General features: G+C 40.4%; 1 long non-coding RNA gene across 1 annotated transcript in view; it reads left to right on the top strand.

Annotated features, from left to right (window-relative positions):
* The window catches only part of LOC111932773 (uncharacterized), a 78,093-nt gene that overhangs the window by 18,068 nt on the left and 35,408 nt on the right, over window positions 1-24,617 (top strand). The window contains exons 5-8 of the long non-coding RNA XR_015273784.1: window positions 2,737-2,847; window positions 3,461-3,641; window positions 3,724-3,822; window positions 7,526-7,793. This is a non-coding gene — a long non-coding RNA (uncharacterized LOC111932773). The remainder of the gene's footprint in view (window positions 1-2,736; window positions 2,848-3,460; window positions 3,642-3,723; window positions 3,823-7,525; window positions 7,794-24,617) is intronic.

The following is a 24,617-nucleotide window of genomic DNA, read 5'->3' as shown; positions in this document are numbered from 1 at the left end:
GGGCAGGGTGCCAGCTGGCCTTTGTCCCCCAGCACATCCATACCCCTGCTCTTCTCTCTCTGGCCAGCACCTGCCTTTAGTGTCACAGGTGTCATTTCAGTGCCCCAAAAAGAGTTTATTTCATAACACTTCAAGCAACTTCTAAAGGAGCACCTCCATAAGTTACTGAGCCCTTGAGAAAACAGTAATTTACTGAGAGCAAGCTGCTGGGCTGCATGCATCTGTGTGCTCTGCCTGGCAAAATAAGGTTCCCATGGCAACCCCCCCACGCTGTGGATGTGACATCCTGTACACAGGTGAGGCTGGGGATGTTGTGAGGCAAGCCCTCCTTGGCCCTGCACTGTGGGCTCTGTGCCTGCTGCACGGGCAGCCTGGTGTGCAGCTCCATCCCTGACTTGCTTCCACACTGCTCTTCCCATTGGACAGGCTCCTTCCCTTAAAACTCGGGAACATCAGCCCTGGCTTAGAAACCCCAAATGCCCAAGGTAAACAAACATCATGCTTTAAAAATATACTGTACAGAAATCACAGTTGAGCCCATGATCATCCTGGCATCTTACCAGAAGGCACTGGTAAGATATCAGATAATCAGTTCTTTCTTTGGGAAGGAATGTTTACTTGCCTTAAATTTACTTGGCTTTTAAATTCGGTTATTAATAAAGCAGCCTTTGCTGACCTGAGGTGAGAGCAGGGGAACAGCTGTGCTCGCTCCAGGAGCATGCATCAGAAAGCTGACTTGAGTAAGATGTTGAAACTAGGCAGAAAGAGCAGTTTGCACTTTATCTGTTCCAAAATGTAGGTTACTGTGCCAAGTGTGATGACGATGGCTCTCATTTTGCAAGAGTTCCTAGGAACTAGACCTGATGTCATTTCAGAGCAGGACTTTGGTTTGGGAGGTGGCCAAGCTCTGCTTTCACCTAAAGGTGCAAAGGAGGTAAAACACAGGGCATTCTTGGGGAGATGGGGGTCAAGGCTTTTTAATCCACTATGGGTTAAACATAAGAGACCTGTGGCATATAAACAATTACACAAACATACGTAAAATTGTTGCTAGTTGAGCTGGAAAGCCTCTTGTAGGATGTAATACTTTAAATATCTCTGAGGATAGGAGGAGGAATCTGGCTTTCCTAGAAAGAAGCGTTTTTGGAGGAGTAGAAAATGTTATGAATAGATGTGACAAAGGCAACGACAAGACAGACTTTTGCATGAAGCACAGAAAGCTGATCTAGCTTGGGTGACAATAGTGTGAACCATAAAGAACCTTAAAACTGATGAGTGTGTCTTGTTTTACTATGGTATGACAAAAAAACAGAAAGAAGGGAGCACCCACTGCACCAGCAGCACCCACAACACCCAGCCAAGAGCAAGAGACATGAGAGACCCTTTAGTTTATCACTTTCTAAATCAAAATGGAGGGGAGGCTTTAGGAGGGAAAAACCCAGAGACTGAGTAGCCTTGCACGGTGTTTCTTCTGGCTGCTAATAATGCTTCTACAGGTGTGACCCAACTTACAGAATGAAACCTCTGGCCCAGGTAGTGAGCATCACATTACTGTGACAGGGCTCACTTCAGATTGCAGCAGAGGAGAAGTGATGCCTTGGCAGAAGAATTGAGTGGGAAGTGACAGCTCTTGCTGTAAAAAAAAGCAGAGTGTCTAAGAGTTAAAATAGATTCTTCTCTGAAATGCCCATGTAGCTTCAATAGCTCCACAGGAGTTTTAGGATTACAAATGACAGCAAAATTTGTGCCATTCTGCATAATTGTGTTCTCTACAAAGAAAGTTTCCTACATCTCCTAGCAAAGACGGTACTTTCATTAGAAGGAAAGTAATTTCAAAATGACATTTCTTTGTGCCAAGGATTAAAAAGATCTAACAAGGAGTTCTAAAAAAAAAAAAAAAAAAAAAGCATTTACACTGAATCCTTTGGTTTTACAGGTAGAATAACGACATGAAAATAAAAGAAAAATTTAATTGGTGAAGGGTAGGGGAAACATCTTCGTTCCCGACTCGTCACTACGTTCATCCTCTCTATATTCACCCTCATTTTTACTGACAATATACAGAACTATATTTGTCTTTACTGAGGTTCAGCTCTGTTAAAAACAATCCAATTCTATCTCTCTGCTAGTGTAAGATTTCAGCCTTCCTTAACATGAGCCTATGACAGACAAGGAACCCAGAATGTCTTGGTTTGGCAATGGTTCAATCCCCCATAACTGTGTTAATTTAAATGTAGTTACAGGCTGCACACTCAGGAAATGCCATCTCTTTTTGCCCCGCCGCAGCCTAGAAACTCTCCGCGATCGCTCTGTTGTCATAGCTGGAGAGCACGAACCCTCTGTGCTCAGCTTGCAGTTCCGACTGCCATGTATGGACATTTCTAATTACTTTGGAGGCGCTCCATTTTGTACTGCATGCATAATTAGTTAGTTATTTACATTTTATTTCTGCATTTTTTCTAGCCGGTACACTAATGAAATCCCGGCGTGACATCAGAACCTTCCCGTTGAAGTGGGTCTTCCCTTCAGGGATCAGCCACCCTTTTAAATTAATGAGCCGCTTACAGAAACAGCTTCATGATTTTATGTGCAGTGTTTGCAAGGAAATTTATAAATGGTCTGACTCCTTTCAGATCCAAAATCTGTTGAAATTAAAAGAAAATCTCCCACTAGTATTGCATGCTTTGGGTCATCTCTTATGTGGATTTTTTTTCTCATGTATTTACCATAACTCAGGGAAAAGGGTCCTCCATCTTTCACACAGAGGAGCAGATGGTGGGAAGGAAAATATGGATGTAAGGAAGCTGATTAGCACTGGAGCCCCCAAAAGTATATAATGGCCTGTAGGTAAGAATTAGTAACCTATTATTAAGAAACTTGTTTTTCATTTGAAGACTTTATTTGAAGAATATAGGGAATACAATTAGTCTCCACAAAAATGGGCTTCTTTTTGAGGCACTGTTTTCATAAAGAAATTGAGAATGTTAATCTTACGTTGTTTTTCTTGTAAGTTCAATTGAACAGAAAAAAGCAAAGCAAACCAAAAAAACCTCCCAACCAAACTAACCCCAAAAAAACAAACCAAAAGAGAAAGGAAAAAAGTGTTGCTTAGCAACAGCCTCATTCAAATGGCCAGAAATTGGTGTATTTGCTGGAATTTGGGAGATATCTCACAGAGCTTGCCAGGCGCATGGGATAAGGAAAGAAAAGAATTAATGTCCAAAATGGAGAAGGGAACCACTGCTGCCATCAGATTAAGCATGTGCACTTGGCTCAGTGTGGTTTGCAGCACACTTCTGGTTGCCTGGGTTCCGCACATTTGCACCTCCTCATGTGCCTGTGTTGTTTCAGTGGTGCAGGACTGTTCCGGTGGCAGGTGGACACTGATAGTTTCTTTGTTATGTTTGTTAGTGTGGTTTTTTCCTTCATTTCTAGGTATGCTCATCTTCTCTCTCCTCAGCCTGGTTTACTCACTAAGCAAGCTTGTCTCGAAGGCAGCACTTTCCCTTGGGTAGAGCTGATGTGTTTGCAGCAGCCACCTCTCCCTTACGCTTTCTTGCCTGTTGAAGAGTCCAACCCAGCGTGGAAAAAGAAGAGCAAAACTGCCCAGGGAGCACAGCTGTCTGTCTGGATGGAGGGGAGTGCCTGGAGAGGAGTGGGGGAAAGGAGGGCTTAAGAGTGCTTATTCCTAAGTGAAATCCTGCACCTGCCATTTTCTCGTAGGAGAGGCAACCCTTATGCTGGAGTCTGGGGAGAGCAACATCATTGCTGAGTAGGAAGCCCACAAGGCACAGCAGAAGGCTCTATTGAGCTGTTTTGGTGGTGAGTTGCAGCCTTAGGTGTTTTTTTGTCTCTTCTTTGTATACTGGTAGGTGACCACGATGCTTTTGGGCTGCCATGTGGTCATTGTTTTGTGACTTGGACTTTTTTTTCTTCAACCTTTTGTGTTCCCTCTCTTTCTTTCTATGGTGTTTGAGGAAGGAGAGAGAAGTGACTCAGTACAATTCCATGTAGTCTTGATTTGCCATTCACCAGCCTGGAGAGGGATCTTCAGCCTTCACATCCTGTCCTTAGGTCACACAGGATGAAGAAAATATGACACTGGCATTCTGGATACCTGGACTTCAGGAAAAGCACCCTTGAGGGTGTGCATTATTCTGCATCCCTATTGAGAGCTAATTAGCCTTTTGCTTTCCTCGGTATTGCTAGGGATTTCTTTAATATCACTGTAAAAAGTATTTTTAAGTCTGGTTGTGCTCTTTAGATCCAGTAGCTGGGGCATGTTGACTTTGTGGCCGACAAGTATTTACACTCTTTGTACAACAGCGGGAAGGAACTGCAGGAAGGTAACTGAATCATCAGCTCTGTTTTGGAATTGACCATTGCTTTATTCCTGCCATTTCTGTTGCTTTTTGGGAATGGCTGCCTTTCCCACACAGCTCCAAGCAAGAAGATGTGCAAAAGAAGAGCCAGTAACTTTTCACTTACACAAAATGAGGAAAGAGCTCTGAGAGGGAGAAAGTGACCACACCTCACAGGCAGTTAAAATTCTGTGGCTCATTTCTTTGTAGAGAATTCTCTACAATAGAATTCTCTCTTCTTTGTAGGGGAAGAATCTCATTTTTATGTGGATTGACTTACCAACTCATTTGCAGAAAGAATTATAAAATGCAAATATTTATGAATCACTGTATATGTTGTAATCTTATTTCTAAAACAAACATTGCTTTGTACTGTGGCTCCTGTGGGCTGTGAGCTGAAAGATTTTCCAGCATTTATCCCATTTTGAGCAATAAGCTGCAGGGAATAAATGCTGCTAGTCAGACTGGGATGCAGTGTCTCCTGGAGCATTTGTGCTCCTGGGAAGTTGTCATCTCCTTTCAACAAGTGTTAGCAAAAATATTCACATTAGCATTAAAACTGGTTATTTTCTGATATTTAGCTTATATTTAGGCAGAGGTCATAGTCAAACAGGTGATAGCATTCTTGTTAAATGTGGCTTGTGAAGTCTGGCTGGGGTTTCTTTTTGCAGGTAGAAGCTTCCTTCCTCTGGGGTGGCTTTTCTCCAGGGGGTGAGTGTGGAGCAGGCTGTGGGAGACACGAGGCATGTCTGCTGTGTGCTGAGATAGGAGAGACAGCTGGGAGGGGAAGGGAGAGCAGGCAAACGACCAAGGGCACCCTGGAGGTTTCGGAGTTTGGTTCCTGCACAGTGAGCCTCCAGGACAGGGGAGGGAGTGCTTTGTGTTTTTAGGAAGGCATGTTCCTGCAGTCGGGATGGACGGGGTCCCTGCTGAGTGGGTGTTTGTGCCTGAGTGAGCTGCAACCTGGCTGGGTGGTGATGGTGGCAGGGCAAGCCCTGTGCCTCCACTGCTGCCCCTTGCAGCTCTCCCTGGGAAACCATCCTGCTGTGCAGTGCTGGGCAGGGGATGTATTGGAAATGTATTGGATGTATTCTTGGGTGTATTGGAAAACCTTCTGAGAGAAAAATCGGTTGTACCGATTTTGAGAGAAAGCAACTTGTGATCCAACATATTGGCAACTGGTGGGAAATAAGGCTGCTGCCATAAAATTATGCAATAAATATCTCTGCACCATGAATTCTGGTGCCTTTTCTTGATTATATTTCTTCTTATAAGAGGCTATATGAATAAATATTGAGGCTAAATAAAAGAGTAGCCTATCTGCAAGGAGCTGCTTTGTGTCTGGAGCAATCGGTAATATGCTTGTATACAACTACTAATGGTTTGCATGAAGCCTGAGGACTTCAGGAACTGGGTTAGTTACAAAGGTTAAGACCAGTCCAGATGGATGGGTGCAATGCCCTTTATCAAAATACAACACAAAAATAAGAGAGAGTAAATCAAATGATATGAAGGAAGCAGATTCTTTTGTTGTGGAAAATATCTTGAGCATTAATCACTTCTTCTGCTGGATAGATGCAAACATGAGAAAGGAGATGATTTCCTTCCAAATTACAGTGCAGAGTGTTTTTAAAGGAAGATACTAATCCCTGTGCAGAACAGTAGTTGCTGATCTCCAAGCTGAAAATTATTATGCACTTCTTAATTTGTCTCTATTTATGATTAAGCTCAAATAAATCAGGGTATAAATGCATTATTAGAATGAAGTTATGTAATATGCATGTGCCCCTAATACTAATATGTTATGTATGTCTGCTATATACAGCTGCATGACACAGTGTATTTATTAAAAATCTAGAAATTGTACATTCCTGAAACTGCAGATTTTTATTCACCTGCTTGTGAGCCTGGGGGTATGCAACAGTTATTTATCATTGTACTCTGATGAAACCCTGCTAAAAATGAAACTTCTGTGAAGAAATGTGGACCTACAGTGGGAAACTAAAATTTCAGGTGCTAATACACTTCTGCATATCAAAAATTGACTTATGCCTTTGCTTATTTTCAAGGAGCTCCTTTATAAAAAAAGCAAAGAATATGTAGTCTCTGTATGCTCAGTAAGGCAGAGATAGAAAATTTTTTAAAAAGGCAAATTGAATATGATGTTATGCATTTAGGATTCTTCTCAGCCTGGTTTAGATTTCTCTCATGTGTTTCCCCAAGAAGTCAGACTGCTTAAAGAATAAATGAAATAAAAGTTTAAATTACAGAATCAAGCCATGGTCACAGACGAGGATGAAGAGCAATGAATTGGTGAGTCAGGGCTTTTTTTTTTCTTTCTGTGACAGGTCATAAATAGTTACTGTTTTTGGAAAAATAAAAAGGTAAAAGTCTACTAAAACTTAAAATCTTTGCTGAAAGATTACAAAATGGACTGCAAAGACATTTTATTTGATTACATTTCTAAACATTTAGCTTTCGGGGAAAAGATTAAACTCAATAAAATTGTCACTCTTTTGAGCAGTCTTACAGGTAATAAATAAACAGAAGAAGGCAACTGTCTTCTCTCATTACGCTCATCAGGGTTTTTCTTGGAATATAGACAATGCATCAAGGAGTTTCTTTGTGAGTTATTGGAGGGAGTAATCCACAGGCTAAGCAACATACACATGCATTCTGAAACAGGATGGCTGTTAAGGCTTGCTGAGAGTGTGGTGTACATTAAATACTGTAGTACCCCTTCACTTTTACCAGGCCTGACAACTTTACAGGTTGAAGAAAGACTTAAAACTGGTCAGTTATGGAATACAGAAAACGGAGCAATTTTTGTGGCACAATCCAAAATCTTTTTCTTCAGCCATCATGTGGTGTCTCTTTTTATTCCTTGAGCCAGACTCCTGAATGATGAGAGCTGGGTTTGTGCTTCATCATTTTCTCTCACAGGAGCAGGGAAGCACAATGTGTTTTATTTCATGTTATTAGCTGAGCTATCACTGGGTTGCTTCATGATTGCAGGCCTCTTCCTCTCTCCTCATCGTTTTCTGTCATAGTGGTAAAAGCATGGTGGTGATGAAGGAAGCAAGCAGACATTAGGAAGGGAAGTAAAGGCTGTAAATTGCAGTAGGGCAGGAGGATCTGTAAACATCTCTTGTTCTGCTTTGCAGATATCTGTATAATTCTGCTGGAGCTGATATGAGAAGGCAGTAAAATTTTAAACAGAAATGTTGGCTATTGCTGCACATTACTGCACAAGCATGCACGAGTGAGAATACTCCTCCCTGCACAGCAATATTCAGTGCCGTGTATCCTCCTGTCTTGCAAGCTCTTACGTACCTGTGTAGGAGTGCTGGAGCAGACTGAACCTTCTGCAAGGAATGAAGGTTTCCAAGAACTGCTGTGGTGATCCATGTGCTGCCAAAGGCACAGCTTGAGGTGAGCTTTGTTCAGAAATGCATATTCCAAGCAAAATATCTAGAAAGAATTAAAGTCAGAATTGTAGTAGTGAATGAAATGAGAGAGTCACCTCCTTTGTATGTTTGAGAAGTGAGGACATTGCACAGCTGGAACCAGAAGTAGGTGAAGTCCTTCTATCAGCATTTCCCCTCATGACTCCACAGATGCAATGTTTTGTAAGGGCTGCTGAGCAATTACATGAGCAATTTGAAAACCAAATGGCAAAAGTATGGCTTATCCATAGGCTGCTGATTTCTAAAAATAGCCCCAAGTACTGGCTATGTTCAGGACAGCATCTCAGCAAGTGCCCGTTTTGAACTTGTCCATGACTGTTTTCATGAACCGAGATGTTTCCACTGTGAAGATAGTGCAGAACTGTCACAAATGCAGCTATTCAATGGTTTGTTCTTTGCACTTTATTTTTTTTAAAACTTAAAATACTTTATGCTGCTAAAGCTTTTCTAAATTTCCCAGTTAAAACAGCAAATGTGTATCTTTTCAGGACTTTGACTGCTTCTGCATATTATGCTTTTAAAAGCTAATTTCCCTTGCAGAATGGGAATAATAGACTCAAAATTATTGTGCTCTGTAACTGAAATAAATCACAGTTCCTGGCCTGTGCTGTTGTCTGCCCAGAGATGGGCATAGGGGGTCATGGTGGAAAAGAAATACTAACCAATAGCAGAGAAATACAAATGTTCTGGTCCAGAGGAACATGTCCATAAACAAATATTTCCTAATGGGTTTCATAAAACAATTGGTTCTGAACTGGTGAAGGGTAAAATTGAGCCTTTATGCTTAATTTTCGTGGGAGTAACTTGTCACAGCAGTTAAGGATTGAAAACTGCAGGGTTTGTAAAGCCCTTCACTGGGATAAAACACCTGTTATTTGCATTGGTGTGTAACTGAATATGTTGGCTTGTAGCACCATCAGCGAAAGGTGATGCTCTCTTGAGCTTTGGGAAGTTACCAACCTCTGAATGCAAAACTCAGGGCTGGAAAAGTACTTCAAGAGAAACAGCTCAGCCTAGTCTTTGGTGACTACCTGTTAACTGAAAGCAAGAGTGGAAGGTCAATCCCTCTGACAGGGCTTCAGAAATAATACTTAAGGACAATATCAAAAAGTAGTGCTGCTGTATTGTGTTTAATGTGGAAATTAAAATATAAGTTGCTAAAGGATTAAGGATCCGAGAAACATCAAATCAAAAAGGAAAGAATTGGTCCAGAGCAGCAGCACATGATGAACCATGGCACAAAAGAGACAAGAACCGGTTTTAAATGAGCACCAAAAGCAAAAGCTGCCATTCCAAAAGCATATTATTGAAGCTGTTTGCTAGCAGCACACCACACAGTTTTGCAGCATAGTGTAAGCTTTTAAAGAATAATGCTTTTACCTTGGATCATAGACTATACTTTTTTATTTTAACTTCTGGTGCTAACCTCTTTGGCACTTGACTTTTGAAACTCCTTGCAAGTTTGAACTCCTCCTAGCTTCTCAGGTTAATCTTTTGTCCTTTGAATTGCTGAAATGGACATCCCAGCCAACAAAAATATTATTTAATTCTTCCTTATGTTTTCCATTAATTCCCTAAAGAACACCAGAATAAACTTTCATATTATCTCTGTATTTCTCTGTACTCAATAGGCTTTAGGAAAGAGCTGGCAGTTTCCAGTCTGTGGGAGGATGGGCAACATTTAGCCCATTTTTTAATTTTTGGATTTTATATCTTTCCTGCACTGGATAGAGCATCTTCTGGGGGAGTTTATGGATTTTCTCCCATTAAACCAGTCCATAGCCTGCATATCTCTCTGTATCCTACTTGTCATTAAAATCTAAGCAGTGCCCCTGTTCTAGAATGGCATCTTGTGTTTAATTTTCCTGCCTTCTTTCAAATAGAAATGACTATATTTGCACATAATGTGGAAACTTGGACTCAATTATTTAAGAGGTTGGGACTGGGCTGAAGAAGGAAGTAAGACATGTGTTTTAGAAGTGTTGAAAAATCAAGTCATGATTTGAACCTTATAGTAAAAGTGTCTTACCTGTAAGTAGGTAATGATTCTGACAGAAGATGGAGTGGTATCCATCAGATTTGGAACAGATTTATGCTTAGATTATCAGAAGGGGAAAGAAGAAATATGTCTGAAAAAATCGTGAGTGAGCATGACTAAAAAAATGAATCACTTATGTGTAAGAGCTAAAAGTCCCATTTAAGTATAGTTCTTTTCTGAAAAGCAGATGTCATCTTCTAACAGCTTTCTAACAGTTGACCAGAACATAATAACCATTCAATAACATACATGATAATATATACTATGCTCAGCTTCTCAAATTTGATTTTTATTTATTTTTTCTGAATGATGCAAAATCTACCAGTCATCGTTTATTGGGCTGTTTTTTCAGAGGCTTGGAGGAGAGTTATTCCCCATCCTAGAGCACCACTAACACAATTTTCTTGCAAAAAAATGCTTTTAGAAAGTGCCAAAGATTTGAATCTTAATTTTGTAAATGTCATTTCAGTCACATTTGTGCTCTTCGTACTGTCATTCAGGAGCTCTTTTGTGCTACTTGTTGATCATTCCATACCTGTGGTTAGAGATTGAAGGGTTTTGATGTTTGAGTTCTCTACATATTCTTGTTTTTTTGGTTTTTTTTTAATGGTCAAAGGCAAATGCATTCTTAGATTAAAAAAAGGAAGAAGAAAGGAGAAAGCCAGGGCCAGTGAGCAGCTGTGGAAACAGGAGATAGAAGGATACTACAGCACTACATATTTTTTAGCTTCTGAATGGAAATGCAATTCCGAATGCAGCAAGCATGGTGGTTTCCTGGTTAGGGTGAGCAAACATCTTGCTTGCCAGGGCCAGGGTGATGTCCCAGGGCAGAGTGTGCTGGCCAGTGGGTGGCAGGAGTGGCCAGCAGCCAAGGGCAGCTCTGCTCTCCTCCTCACCCAGATTTCACTTCAGCACCTGAATTTTTCCCTACTGTTTTTGGCTTAAACATGCTCAGCCAGGCAATGAAACTGGGACAGTGAGTGGAGCATTTGTGATGGGTACTGAATACATGACGTGTTTCCTTTTGGGATGAGAGCCGGTGTGTCTGCAAGAACGACGTTTTGAAGGAGCAAAGGAAAGTCATACTGATACATCCCTTTACATGGTGAAGTCATGTCATAAGTACAACTTGAAAGAAACCTTTGATGGCCTTAGAAAAGGCAGACTAAGAAAGAAGACTAGCAGAGTTATAAACTACCCACAGTTGTAGATCTTGTTTTTAGTTTTGTTTCTTTTTTCTGATCAGCACTACCCACATCCTGTAATGTCTGGCAGACCTAATCTTTTCATGTAGCTGACCGATAGAAATAAGTGTCACTATAAGCCATTTAGATTGAAAGAAGAAAACAATCCCTTTTGTGTTAAAATCATTCTTCAAAGTACAATCTCAAGAATTATGTATAGCCTCAAGCAAGTCTCATTGCTTGATCAGACTCTGCAAAGAGTGGCTGGGGCAGTTTTTCTGGCCCAGAAATGGAAAAATGATGCTGCAAGTGTTCAGAAAGTCTATCTCCAGCAGAAGGAGGACATAAATCTGAAGGCATGGAATTTTCCTACCTCCATAAATACTTGTGCTTATTCTGAGAGTGTGAATTCCGAGAGTTGGTGTTATCCCTTTCTTCCCCCTGAAGGATGAGGAGGATGTTTGGAGAAGCAGAGACTTCAGGTGTGACAGTACAGTCAGTTATGCTAGGAATACTGAGGATTGATTTTATGAAAGTTAATTCTTCTTCCTTTCAAAGACTGAAGGTTGTATACAAGGGCATGAGAATATATTGACTGGCTGGGAATGAATGTAGGGTTTAAGGAGTCTGAGCTGCTTTGTGACACATGTCATTTCTGGAAAAATGAGCCATCCAGAGAAACAGTTTGTCTGCCCTGATGTGCCAAGGAACTTTATGTATTGGCAACAGTGATGGAGTGAGAGTGCAGCGAAAGCTAAGCATTGTGAAAGACTTGAATTTTCATGAGCTACATAAGCAAAAGACAGAGCTGTCTGAAACACAGACCACAGAATCTGTGCTAATTTAGTGAGTCTAAGCAGCGTGCTCCAGTAGGTACTGTACTGCAGGTGTATCAATAACCTAATCAACAGCAGTTTACAGCCCACTCAGTAACATAAATGACCATAAAGGAAGTTTAGGTAGAAGTTTAGGAAGAAGATATAGAAGGGTTTTTTTGTTGTTGTTTGGGGAGGGGGTTTCTCAGTTTGTTTTGTTTTTAATTTCTATTCCTTTTGTTTGTGGGTTTTCTTTTTTTTAAAACTATTAATTTCCTACTAAAAGATGTTTTCTGCTAGAAAAAAATAGACTTCCAGCAGCCTGAGGTTCTATTTCTTAGAAGGGGTCTTTTGAAAGTAATCTTTTTAGTTCTGTTATCCACAAGTTTGAGAACTGTTTCCACCTGATGGTGGCTTGGGCTGCCTCCTTCTTAAGGTTATAAATGTTGCCCATCTTCTCAGCACCTTTAACATATAAGGAGAAAGTGACTTGCAGTGGTCTCTTCTTGCTCTGCAGAGAGTTATCTTCAATATGCTTAGACTGTGTTTGGTCTCATTTTCTGGAATGGGTCTTTTCTTTCCTCCTCAGCAAACACCTTATACTTACACTCATTCTCAGATTGGAAGATGGCCAATGGCTCTATCTGTTTGGACAGCTTTAAAAATATCTGCTTGCAAAGGAAGTTCTGCTGAGATTTCTTCTTCTGACCCACCGACACAAGTCTGCTATTCTTGCAGCGTGGAGGGATGGAGAAGTCTGTAGCACAGTGGAAAGGTATGCATTCATTGAAGCAAAGAGTAGAGCACAGAGAAAGAGGGTACTTCAGGGGTTAGAAAAAAGCTCAGGAACAACTTAAATATCAAATAAAGAAAATGCCAAATGCAGCAATTATCATTGTCAGTGGTTTTCAGGATTTTGGTTGGACTCCTGTCCTTTGTGCCTCCTAATGAAATTTTTGAACCTGACTTAAACAATAGGGAATCTAATATCTGAGGTTTTAATTTTCCTTCCCTGTTGAGTAAAGCCTTCTGTTTTTGATTCATGCTTTAATGTAAAACAGGTTATTTTTTTTTTTTTTTAAAAAAATGATGGGTCCACATCCCCTCTGTACTGGTACTACAGGACTATTGAGATGTGGGAAATTAGGGAGCCACCACAGATGGAAGCCTGATATTAGAAATTTAGCCCCTACATTTTTCTCCTTCATCTCATACTACACTATGAAACATCCATCTCTACTCAGGAAACAAAACATGCGTGCAAACTTGGAATCTCAAAGTTAATGTTTTTGGCATTATTTTCCTAATACAGGAGCCAAGAGTCCTTTTATTAAAAATGCACAGTGGCTATGCTTCTTTATTTTTTGAAGAACAGCACATTACTTGACTGAATACAGAGGTAATCAAAATTCAGTCAAGTGGGATGACTCTGTGAGTTCTGACATCAAAGGGCAATGTGTTTGATTGATATCAGTCAGATGGCAATATTGTTTGAAGAAATGTAGTCAGAAGACTGGCAATTTAAAGGCTGTAAAAAGTTAGGGGAGATGCGAGTGCAGTGTTCCATACTGATTTCCAGTGTACAAGACTGTGTATTAGAGAATTGGAAGTAACATGGCAATCTTGTCTCTCAGACACAGGCATCACAGTTTGAAAGGACAGAGAGGAAGAAAATCAAGCTCTACTTTTCAGGCAAGACAGGCAGTGAGGCATTAAAGATACAGTAGTAAATAATTGTTTTGTCATTGTGTTCCTTGCTGCATGAGACCAGGGTTTGCATTTTGCTTGAAATATACACAGCACGTGATATAACTGGGCATTAATAAGCAATAAGCAACCTTTTTTTTATTTTGTCATATATTTATTTGTAGAATAGTATTGACTTCACTCTCTGCATACAGAAAACAACTCTGTTATGTCTTTCTGACAAATATCAAACATTAGCTGTACAGATACAGTTGTTTTTACTCTATTTCCCTGTCTTGTTCTTTTGTCTTTTTTCTTAATGTAAGTAATGGAACAATGTCCTTTTACAGTAAATGGTTCCTTTACTGAATATGTCACACAGTCATTACTCCCTGCAGGGTTAAAAACAATGTAGAAAGCTACCTACAGGATTAGAACATTGCCAGCAAAGCAAAGTGAAAGGGAATTATTACAATTACTAGAAAACATTTTCCACTGCTGGAAAAAGTACAAAAATTATATCAAAATGATTATGAAAAATAAATTAGTTGCACAATAAAGCCTTATGATAAAGAATTGTCAAAATAGTCACAGAATATCAGAATAACTCAATGTTGAGATAAAAGGGCTAAAGGCTACAAGATAAAATCTTTATACCATTTGATGTATAAATGCCAAACTAGACATAGACAATAACTTGAATTATACTAGTCTGGGAAGAAGAAGCAAAGATATTATTGAAGAAATTAGCATATCAGGGTTGTTCTTAGAATAAAGTAATTTTTACTGCTAATAGAGAGAGGTGCCTTGAAACCTGGGCTTACAGCATAGATCTCACTATGCCAGATTTGCTCAAACATGAGGTAATGTAGTGACCTAATTTAGAAACAAAATTTAGAATACAGGAGATAGGTGTAGTTGAGCCAGCATCAGTACAGTAGGGTCTCAGCATGGGTGGTTTCTTCCTTTTTTCTCTTTGAAGCAAGTAAATCAAAGCAGTTTTAGGGAAACTAGATATATTTATGGGCTGCTACCACTGGAGCATAAGGAACAGTTAGAAGGAAGCAATATATCTTTGGAAATGTAACAAGTGGGAGACAGGTTAAAAATACCGCCGTTCTGTATTTTTACTTATCAGCTTTCTCCATATTTTTTATTTTATTTTATTTGTATCAGGAAAGGTGAGATTTGTCTCACTGTTGAAGTGATGCTAATTTACAGAATCACCAAATCACAGAGTGGTTGAGATGGGATGTCTGGAGCCCGTCCAGTTCAGCCTCCTGCTAGGACAGGGACAGCCACAGCAAATTGCTCCAGACTGTAGCCAGCTGGGTTTTGAAGATCTTCAGGAATGGAGACTCCACAGCTTCTCTGGGCAACCTCTTCCTATGTTTGATCACTCCCATTATACAAAAAAAACCCAAACCATCCAACAAAACAATTTGTTTATGATTAAGTGAAATTCATTGTATTTCATCTTGTGCACATTGCTGCTCATCCTTCCACTGGGTACTACTAAGAGTTTGGCTCAGTGGTTTTTGTTCCTTCCCATCAGGGATTTATAGGCACTGTATTTGGGTCTAATTGTGTAAAAACTAAGGAGTTTTGAAGGGACGGTCATCTTTGTTTTCAGAGAATTTAGTTGATGTTGAAAACTGAAAAACTCAGGAATTTTGTTCCTGTTGCTGTCTTCTTCCTTGCCATGGAAAGCTGCAAACCAGAGTGGTTTCTGTTTCTCTTCCTATGTCACTTTAACCCCTTTCCTCGCCTGAGGTCTGCAGAGGGGGCTGTTGTTATGAATATCAGCACTTGCCACTGAGGACAGTGGTACTTTGGGAGCTCAGACCTGACAGGATTTGAGCCTGGACAGCAGAGGAGGGTCTGGATGCAGCCTGGTGGCTGCAGTGTTTCTGAAGCTGGCTGGAAGGGGCTTGGCAGGGGAGGTGCTGGGTTTCTTTTGGCTGGTGCTGCCACTTGGGGTGAGATTTGGCAGCATGGAGGGAGCAGGGTCCTTGATAGCAGAAGCCAGCCAGGCATGGATGTTTGCAGCACCCCACAGCTGCTGGCTTCCTCCAAGCCCAAAATGGATGTGAACAACTCTCAGTAGCTCCTTGCTGCCTGGGCTGGGCGCTAATCTGCTCCCGCTGAACAATTCAGGTCTTTACGCTCTGAGTACATCTTGCTTTGGATAAAAGGCTCATTGCCCCTAGGCTGTCAGTGGAACAAAAATAACCATCATACACAATGAGTAACTTCTGAGGCATGTCAGTATTCTGTTCAATAAAAGAGTCCTTCTTGGAGGTAACATCGCCATTTCTAGCTTCTGCATAGTAAGCTGTGCAATCTTGCCACTTGTGTAGTTTAGGGATATTTCTTCATAAGTGAGTGGAAATACTAGCTTGGATTTTCAGCCAGGCAAAATGATTGGTGAGGAGATTTGTAGCATGTAAAAAACAGGAACTGGTAACACTGTACACCTGGTTAGTGTTCCATCTTTCAATTCCAATTATGTACTAGTAAACCTGTTAACCTAAAGTTTTTGTTGTCTCGTTTGTTTGTTTGTTTGTTTTTTAATCAAAAAAGAAAAAGAGAAAAAGGAAAAAAAAAATGGAGTTTGGAAACTCCTTTGGATCTCTAAGCATAGTTTTGTTGCCAACAAGCTGGGGGATGTAGGCTGACATGCATCCTGTTTCTCATAGCATACACACTGTTTCTTTATTTAGAGCCTCTTTACCAGTATCAATTAAACCCCAGTTAAATTTGACACATCTTAACCTTGCGTTGGATCCAATTCATTGCTACAGCAGAACCCATATGGCACTGAGACAGTTGCAGGCATCAATTCATTGCTTATGTAGAGTTACTGGCTAAATGCCAAGCAGTAATCACTGCTTTTTGTTAATAGACATGTTTGCTTTTGCAGTAGTTTCTATACACAGTGCTCTAGATTAATTAGAACAAAATCTGTCATCCATCTAAGAAACAACCAGAACTCTTGGGAATTTTTTGCCTCAGATTTAAAGAGAAATGAGTTCTGGCTACCAAATGTGGTGGTGGAGGAGAGTTGTTTATTTTATATACTTGGTTTATTCTAGAATGATCTATTTTGTCTATTCAACACATAGGTATCTGCTATTTTCTTGTGTTACTGGTGTTGCATTTTAGAGAAATTTTAACTTGTGATTATACAGTTTTGGCCTTCCCCACAGCTTGATGCTTGAATAATTAACATAGTTAGGTGAACTACTGGATATTGAAGTCTTCTGGTTAAATCATTAGCAATTTAAGATCAAATTACTTTGTATCCAGATCTGATCTGGTGAATACATATATGATGCCCTATGCTATGCCTGAAATGCACTTGAGAGTATTTTACTGTGCTGAAATAGGGGAACACTTTTAAGCTAATGCATTACATGATAGAAAGATCATAAATTCTTTCACTAGAAATTCTTATATTGGCACCTACCATCATCAAAGCAGTTTAAGAAAGCATTTTGTTGCACGTTGTTTAATCAACTGTGTAGTTTTTTATCTCCATAAGGGTATTTTTCTTGTGTTTTTTTTAGGTCAACTATTTTTGTTTGCATACATTCACAGTAAATTGTTTTGGTTACTCTGATTTGAAAGTAAAGCTTTCCGATACCCAGTTTTTCCACTCATAAATGTGTCACATAGGTCCAGATTTAAAATCTACTGTGACTTTCCACTGGATTTATTGGGGATTGGATGGTGTCCACCATCCTGAGTAACGACCTCAGACTACTGATTGACCAAATACTTCTTGTTTTTCTGTTTCTTGCTAAGGGTTTGAAATGGTCCCATTTGAAGTTGAAAGAAAGAGACCTAATTGTGTTCAGGGACTAATGGCAATTCCAGCTTTCATTTAAAGTAGCAATGCTGTTTATAAACTTTGAGATATTTCTGTTTATATAGCTGATTAAATGTGATTTATACTTTAGCAAAGGATCCCATTAACTGACTCCCTTACCTCTTCCTGAGTATTCCTGATATATGCCCCATACCTGTTACATAAGAAAATGTGCGTATATACAGATCTGTTTATCTATCTATCTATCTATCTATCTTAAATAATTTCACCTTGCATGAAGGGGAAGTAAAAACACCTATATTTATGAAAGTTACAATCTCTTTCAAAACTTTTCCTAATGTTGAGTTAATGTTTTAGTATTCCAGTGCTGTAGGTCCATTGTTCGGAAGTACAGCTTTATCAGCAGAATGTGTGGCAGATGGTTTACATTTGCATTAGCCTTCTGGAAAAGGAATCAGCTCCCACCAACATAAGCTTCATCTTTTCTTTTCAAAAATTACAACAAATTCGTCAGAATAGCATTTTTAGAGGAAAAAAACCCAATCTGACTGTCTTTGAGTTTCCTTTTTGAAGAGGAAAAATGAGTCCTGTTCTGATACCCTCATCTGCATATATATCTTTTGTCCCCTCCCCCACTGTTTGTTAAAATGATTTAAGTATTTCATTATGCAAAATGACTTTTATAAAAAGACCTTCCTTTTTGCCCCACAGTCATTCTTAATTTCGTTTGTCACTTGTTATAGAGTGGAGTTATGTGAAGCTAGGATATATTATTTGTTCTAGTCTGTATTGGATAATTTATTACATTAAGAAACCAATAATTTTCAAATATAATCAGATTTAAGTTTTTAATAAGATTCATCCTCCCATTCACACTTGCTTAATTTAAGGATATTAAATCTGCTCAGGAATGAGCTGCCTCTCAAAGCCTCATGTGCCTATTAAAGGATTTTATTCCTGATGTGTTAATAGGATTTAATTACATTAGCCCTATAGTCCAGAGACACACCACAATTGTTAAACTTGATAAACCGGGCAAATACATGCTAAAAGAGTCACGGCCAGCTCCTCAAAAAGAAAAAAATTACAAGATGTTAATATTTTAATATCTTTGCTATGTAACTACAGGTTTGCATAATGCTGAAATTTTAAATCTTGAATGTTTAACACATTGTTAATACTTTTTTTTCCTTACAAAAAATTAAAATCAAGACTAATGCAGAAATTAATAAACCTTTCTATTGAGTGCTTCTGTTTGTTTCTTATTGCTGATTCCAAGAGATTAATTTAGATAAACTTTTGGCTTTTCTCTTCTTGTGACATCCTCTTGTTGTGTACAGACAAAAGCTGCAGCAAATCATTCTGGAAATTCAGCACACTAAACACTGTCTTGATTTCTTGTTTCCTCTTGCTAATTAGGTTAATGGCACAGTGACAGAAACAGACAACAATGGCTTGGGACATGTTGCAGAGATGTGGCTGGGGAGAGGGAGAGAAAGGAAAGCACCAAGTCCTGTAGTGTGTAAATCTCATCAAGGCCTCCTCTGGCAGCGCTGGCATCGATCAGGAGCGCTGGCTCCTGTCAGAGTGCCCGAGTGCTCAGGGTCCAGGAGGCAGCGCTTCTGATGGCTGTGGACATGCAGAGATGCAGGGAGGGACTCGGGCTGCAGGAAATCACAGGGAAGGAGGAAGAAATTAGCAATGTGCCATCCGGTTGGACATTTTGTTTCCAAAATTAGATTGATGCACATTATGGCACATTTCCATCGGTAATCATAGACATGCAACATGTATTTTGAGAAGATTTAGGCCCCGAGTTTTTCTCTCACTTGCACAGAGCTAGACTTCAGGCCTCTCTGACGTGGTCTAGGCTGCATTTGTTTGGAGGAGCTAAACGTGTAAAGAAGGCTTTCATTTCAAAACAAGGAACTTTCTGGCACTTTTCCTTGCCATGATAGTCTTGGAAATGTAAACTGATATAAGCTGTTCTTTGGGTTAGAAAGGAGGTAGAATCAGGGTTGTGCCTTGCCCAGCAAGTGGTTGGTGTGGAAGCCACAAGGATTTGTGCTGGCTTCTGCCCCAGCCTGCCTGGGCCTCAGCCTGGTCTGCTGCAGAGCTGCTGCTTCCCAAGCAGGGAAGGACAGGAGCAGGCTGGCCCTGGGATGGACCTGCAGGAGGAGGCACAGGAGAAAGAGTATAGGCTCCACACATAAGAGAACTCCCTTCTCACCAGTCTTGTGGCTCTAACTAAAATAGGCTTTTTGAAAATCCTATTGCTCTGGGGACTCCAGGTGGTTGAAACACCCAGACCAGCACCAAGGTGGGATGCGGATGAGCTGAGCCCAGCCGAGGTCAGATCTTGTTAAGGCTTAGGCTAGGCTACCTTTGCACTACCTGCCCCAGACTCTGGAGCGGTTTGATTCAGGAACTGACTGTGGGGTCTGCAGCCAAACCTGCAGGGAGGAACTGAGCCACGCTGCCAGACCTTGGTTCCCAGCAGAGTGCAGACAAATAAGCATCTTTAAGAGAGTCTGAACAGCAGGCAAATAATTATGGTGGTCTTCTTATACTTAAGGTGGTTTCTGCATTTTTGTACACTTGTAAAGCCTTGCTTGTGTCATTCCTAATTTATGAATAGCTTTTTAAGACAGCATTATGGCTTTCACTTTATATTTGATAAACTCCTGAAAAAAATAATTCAGGCTTGATATCTACTGTTTGAGCAAGATTATTGATTGCTTTGTTTGTCTGCATTGGCATATATAAAAAGCTGCATGTGTTAATTAAAGACAAAAGGTATCTTGCTTAAAGATGAGTGTCTGTAAACATGCAGCTCATCACCATTTATATATATATTCACTTTTTTTTGCCTGCAATACTGTGCTTTAGGTCTTTCCTAACTTAACATGGGATTCATGGCTCTGTAGTGTTTTTCCCAGTTAGGTGCCCATATTTCTTTTCACATGAATCTCCCAGGCATTTAAGGGATATTAGCTGCCTTGTGTTGCCACTAGAAGCAGAAGCAGAAATGGTAGCTGCCAGCAGGGATTAGCTGAGTGTGCCTTTGTTGTATCAGATACCAGGAGCATGAATGCAGCCGTCTGCCAGGTCTGGCAAGGTAGTCACCCTGCTCTGCCTCCCCACTGCTCCTGGCTTTTGTTGCTTGGTTTATAAATGATGAAAATTGAAATGACATAGGAATTGTGTTGCTGTGAAAAATACTGGGATTTTGAAATTCACCTTTTTTCCTCTTCCAAAGTTCCAGGACTCTTCACTGAAGCAGGAAGGATGGTCACTCAGTGGGATTGCTGCTCCCAGGGGTTATGGGGCTTGTTCTGGGACACTGGGGCCATGCCTTGTCAAATGTCAGAGAAATGCTCACATGGAAAAAGGGTCTGAAATCACATCTCAGGCTGTAAGCAATGTTAAGGAACTAAAACATAAAAGTTTAATTGCAAAGGAAAAACAGGAGACCTGAGAGTAGGAGGATGCATTTCACAGGGACTCTCAAAGGAGAACTGATACACAATTTGAAAAATAATAGCAACACTGAAAAAATCAATGTTCTTGAGAAGATATAATGATAAAAATTAGGAGGTACTTTCAATAGAGACAAGGATTAGACTATTACATGAGCAGAAATAGGTCATGGTGGACACTGAAATATAGAAGTGGGATGAGTTTCATAGCATTAAGTGTAAGGTCCTCTGGTGCAGGCGTGATAGGAAGAAGAGCAAAACCTTTTTGGGGACATTTGTAATGAGACATTATGGCCCTAAAGGAAAGATTCTTCTAGGCTGAGGCAGGCAGAAAAGATACAAGCCTCCTCACTCCCTCCAGACAGACATCCCATCCTTGTAAAATGTAGCCTGGCTTGGGAAAAAACAGAACCTGACATGCCCTGATGGTAGAATCTGCTGGCAAGCACTGCAGTCTTTAACACAGGTTTGAATTTGCTCTGCACATCCTTTTTATATCCACTGATGCTTCTCTCTAATGCCTCATATGTTGGTGGGGAGGAGTATCTATTTGCACTTGAGATGCTATTGTTATTCGCATAGTCTGTATCACTCACACTTTACCTCTTGTATTATACTGACAAGATCATTTTACCTGTCTCTCATCCTTTCAGTGCTTCTTTTTAATTGGCTTGCCAGGCTCCTGCCTGCATGTCCTGCATGTCTGGCTCTTTTTACATCTCTTTGTTCAGGCTTCTAGTAGGACCTTACTGGAGTACAGTAGGAAATTCACATTTCAACTGCTTTTCTCTACATCTCTCCTTGCCATTCCCTGCTTCCATCCAGCCTGTCTGGCATGTTTTCTAGCTGATGTCCTCCTTCGTGATGCATTCCATTGTTTTTTCTTTTTCCCTGAATAACTTCAGCTGCTGTTTGGAATATTTTCCACCTTTTTCTTCAAAGTGGGAACCATCTGGTGCTCTGTTTGGCGTGTCTCCCACGCAATTTGGGTGAAAACAGGCACAAGGGAAGCTCCCTGCATCCCGTGCTGTTGGGTGCCAGGGCAAGGTCAATCAGCAGTTGCTGCTTCTCCTCTTCCTCACACCATGTTTGTCATTGGCAAGCTTTGGCTTCTCTTGTACTTGCTGAATTCTCATCCTTCTACTTTTCTTCCAGACTTAAATTGGGGCTGAGGAAAAGGTCACATTAATAACAAAAGTATTAATTTCTAGGCGTCCAGAATAGTTCAATTCAGTGCTACCAGGCATTGTGTCGTCTTGCTTGTGTGGTTCATGAACTACACGCTAATTTTCTTTATATTTAATTACCGTCGAATGCCTCCTGTGCTTCAGGGTACAAGCCATCTTCTGAACTAATTAGGGCTTTTTCTCTGAACAGGCTATTCCCTACAAGTCTACAAAGGGTTTCTTGTGCTTTCCTTTGAAGCATGTGGTAACCGGCCTCTGCCAGCAGTAAATGGATTGCTGGACACTCTGCTCCCAAAGTTCCTCTGTTATTAAATCCACAAATTTACACAAAGCAAACTTAATAAATGTAGAGCAGGCTTGGATCAAATCTTTGGCAGGAAGATGTAATGGAGTGCATATTGGGCAAGCTACTGTGCTTAAAAGAAAATAAATGTATTTTATCTTAAGACAATTGCACATTCTTTCATGATAAGAGTGCACTCCATGTTAACTCCTTCTAGTCCAGGCTTTATCAGACAAGTCTCCCTTGTCATTATGTAAAAAAAGTGCAGACAACAGAATTTCATCTTTTGTACTGCTTGGTCAGTGCTTGAATCAGCGCATGCTGCATACTAAAAGTGCTATAGTAATGTTAAATATTATTATTGATTATGCATATAGCAGTCAATACCAACATATTGTGTTTCGACTGCAAAAATGATCATCTTAATTAGCTAATGATTTTTAGTCTGATTTCTCAACAAAATGAGAAATGTGGTCGCTCTTTCTATCTGACTGTTCTCCCTCTCTCCTGTCCCTGTCACTTTTGAACGTGTTGGGTTCAGACAGTGTCAGTCTGGTTTGACTGAGGGTGGAGATTTCAAAGGCATCAAGTCCTTATGTGTTTAAATAGGGTATCTGAAACCTTTCTGATACACCAGCGAGGGCAGCGCTGTGTTAAAGCAGAGCAGACACTAGAGCGCCTGCAGGCACTCACCCTGGGAAGAGGTGTGTGCAGGAGTGAGGCTTCACTCGTGCTGCTACACAACAATTTAGAAGATTTTATCAAAGCTTCAGCTTTTCATTTAAGAAGAGATGATGTGTCCTCTACTCTTAAGTAGCTGAAATGTGAGATCACATGAAGAGCCAAGTCATGGTTACCACCTACTCAAAAGTAAAACCTCAGATTATTTTTCTTTCCTTTGTAGATCAGCTTATCCATTTAAATAAATGAATCAAACATTCTAGGCTGCTGTAGTTGGTCTTTCAGAAAGAATAAGAGCCATTTAATGTGCCAAACAGTTTGTGATGTAAATGACAAAAAGCTGCCTCTGTGCGCAGGACTCCCCTTTGGGACGGGTTATACCAGGCTTCCTCACACAGCAGTCACTTTCTACTAGGAACTACATCTCCAAAGCCTTTTTACAGACACAAAACCTTCTCATTTTCGGAAGTTGGGTCATGTCCAAGCATATGAGCTTCTTCAAGCATGAAATTCCACTTGACCCCATTAAGGTTTCCTTGGCATCAGATATGTACACCACAGAGTGGTTAATGTTCATAACTCATTTCACATTACCCCCGGGTAGTGCCAGTGGAGAAATCCTGTCTAGTCTAATGCAATCAAAGCTGTGAATATGAGGAAATTGAAACATCTGGCCAGGTTCCTCTGTTGTGCTCCAGGAGGTGTGACAAGAGAGATTCAGGTCAGAAAGAGGGGGGGGGGGGGACAAAGACATCTCTCTAGGGATGCATGTGCTGCAGAGGACAGATGTCCCAGCAGTGTTACCAGCAGCACCAAGGGGTGCCTTGGCTGTGCATGTCACCTCAGCTAATTTCCTATACTAACACTGAAGTTCAAAGGTACAACTACAGTTCATGTAAACTTGTTGAAGCTAACCCAAGAGTAGGGATCTGTACACAAACAGGGAGATGCTGTGGGCTGGAGGAGCTTTTCTGGACTAGCTGCGTGGATATTGGAGTCCACTCAAACGCTGCAACACTGTGGGGGGTGTGGCTCATGGACTGAGGTGGGTACTGCATGCTGAGGTAGCCCAAGGGCAGGAGAGACATGAAAGCATGTTTAAATCCTTACAGAAACAATTTTCATTAAACTTGAAAATTTGTAATCTTTTTATTTAGTGCTCAAATTCTAAGCTTGGTCTTGGCCCCTCAGTTTTGCAGTCCTGGATATGAAGTTCTCCAGGCTGGTTTCTTATTAAAGGAACAGATATTTTTCTGGAAGTCTCCAGGACACACTGCTCATGACTGTCAGGAATAGTTTTGCCTTGGTGTTTTTGCCTGTGCTGAGAAATTCTCCTAATGCTCTTGTGGATTTTGTCCTTATGTTCATAAATATTTTTTAGATTCTTTAATTAGAATATCCCTATACAATATGTAGAGTACTATCTTTCATTGCTTATTTTTGAAGGATGAGACATTGTTCTTTGCCTGCAAGTACTGAAACCTAGAGCAGCACTGTTTTCTTCTCCATAATTAGACATACTTGCCAGAGTTTCAACTATTGTGATAGACAGTTCCTTCTGAAACTGCTGAAACTTACTGTATGCCTTGAAAAGGAGAGGAGGG

The sequence above is a fragment of the Cyanistes caeruleus genome, chromosome 9 (assembly GCF_971803275.1).
Source record: "Cyanistes caeruleus chromosome 9, bCyaCae1.hap1.1, whole genome shotgun sequence".
Lineage (NCBI taxonomy): Eukaryota > Metazoa > Chordata > Aves > Passeriformes > Paridae > Cyanistes > Cyanistes caeruleus.
This window is presented reverse-complemented; position numbering and strand designations above follow the sequence as displayed.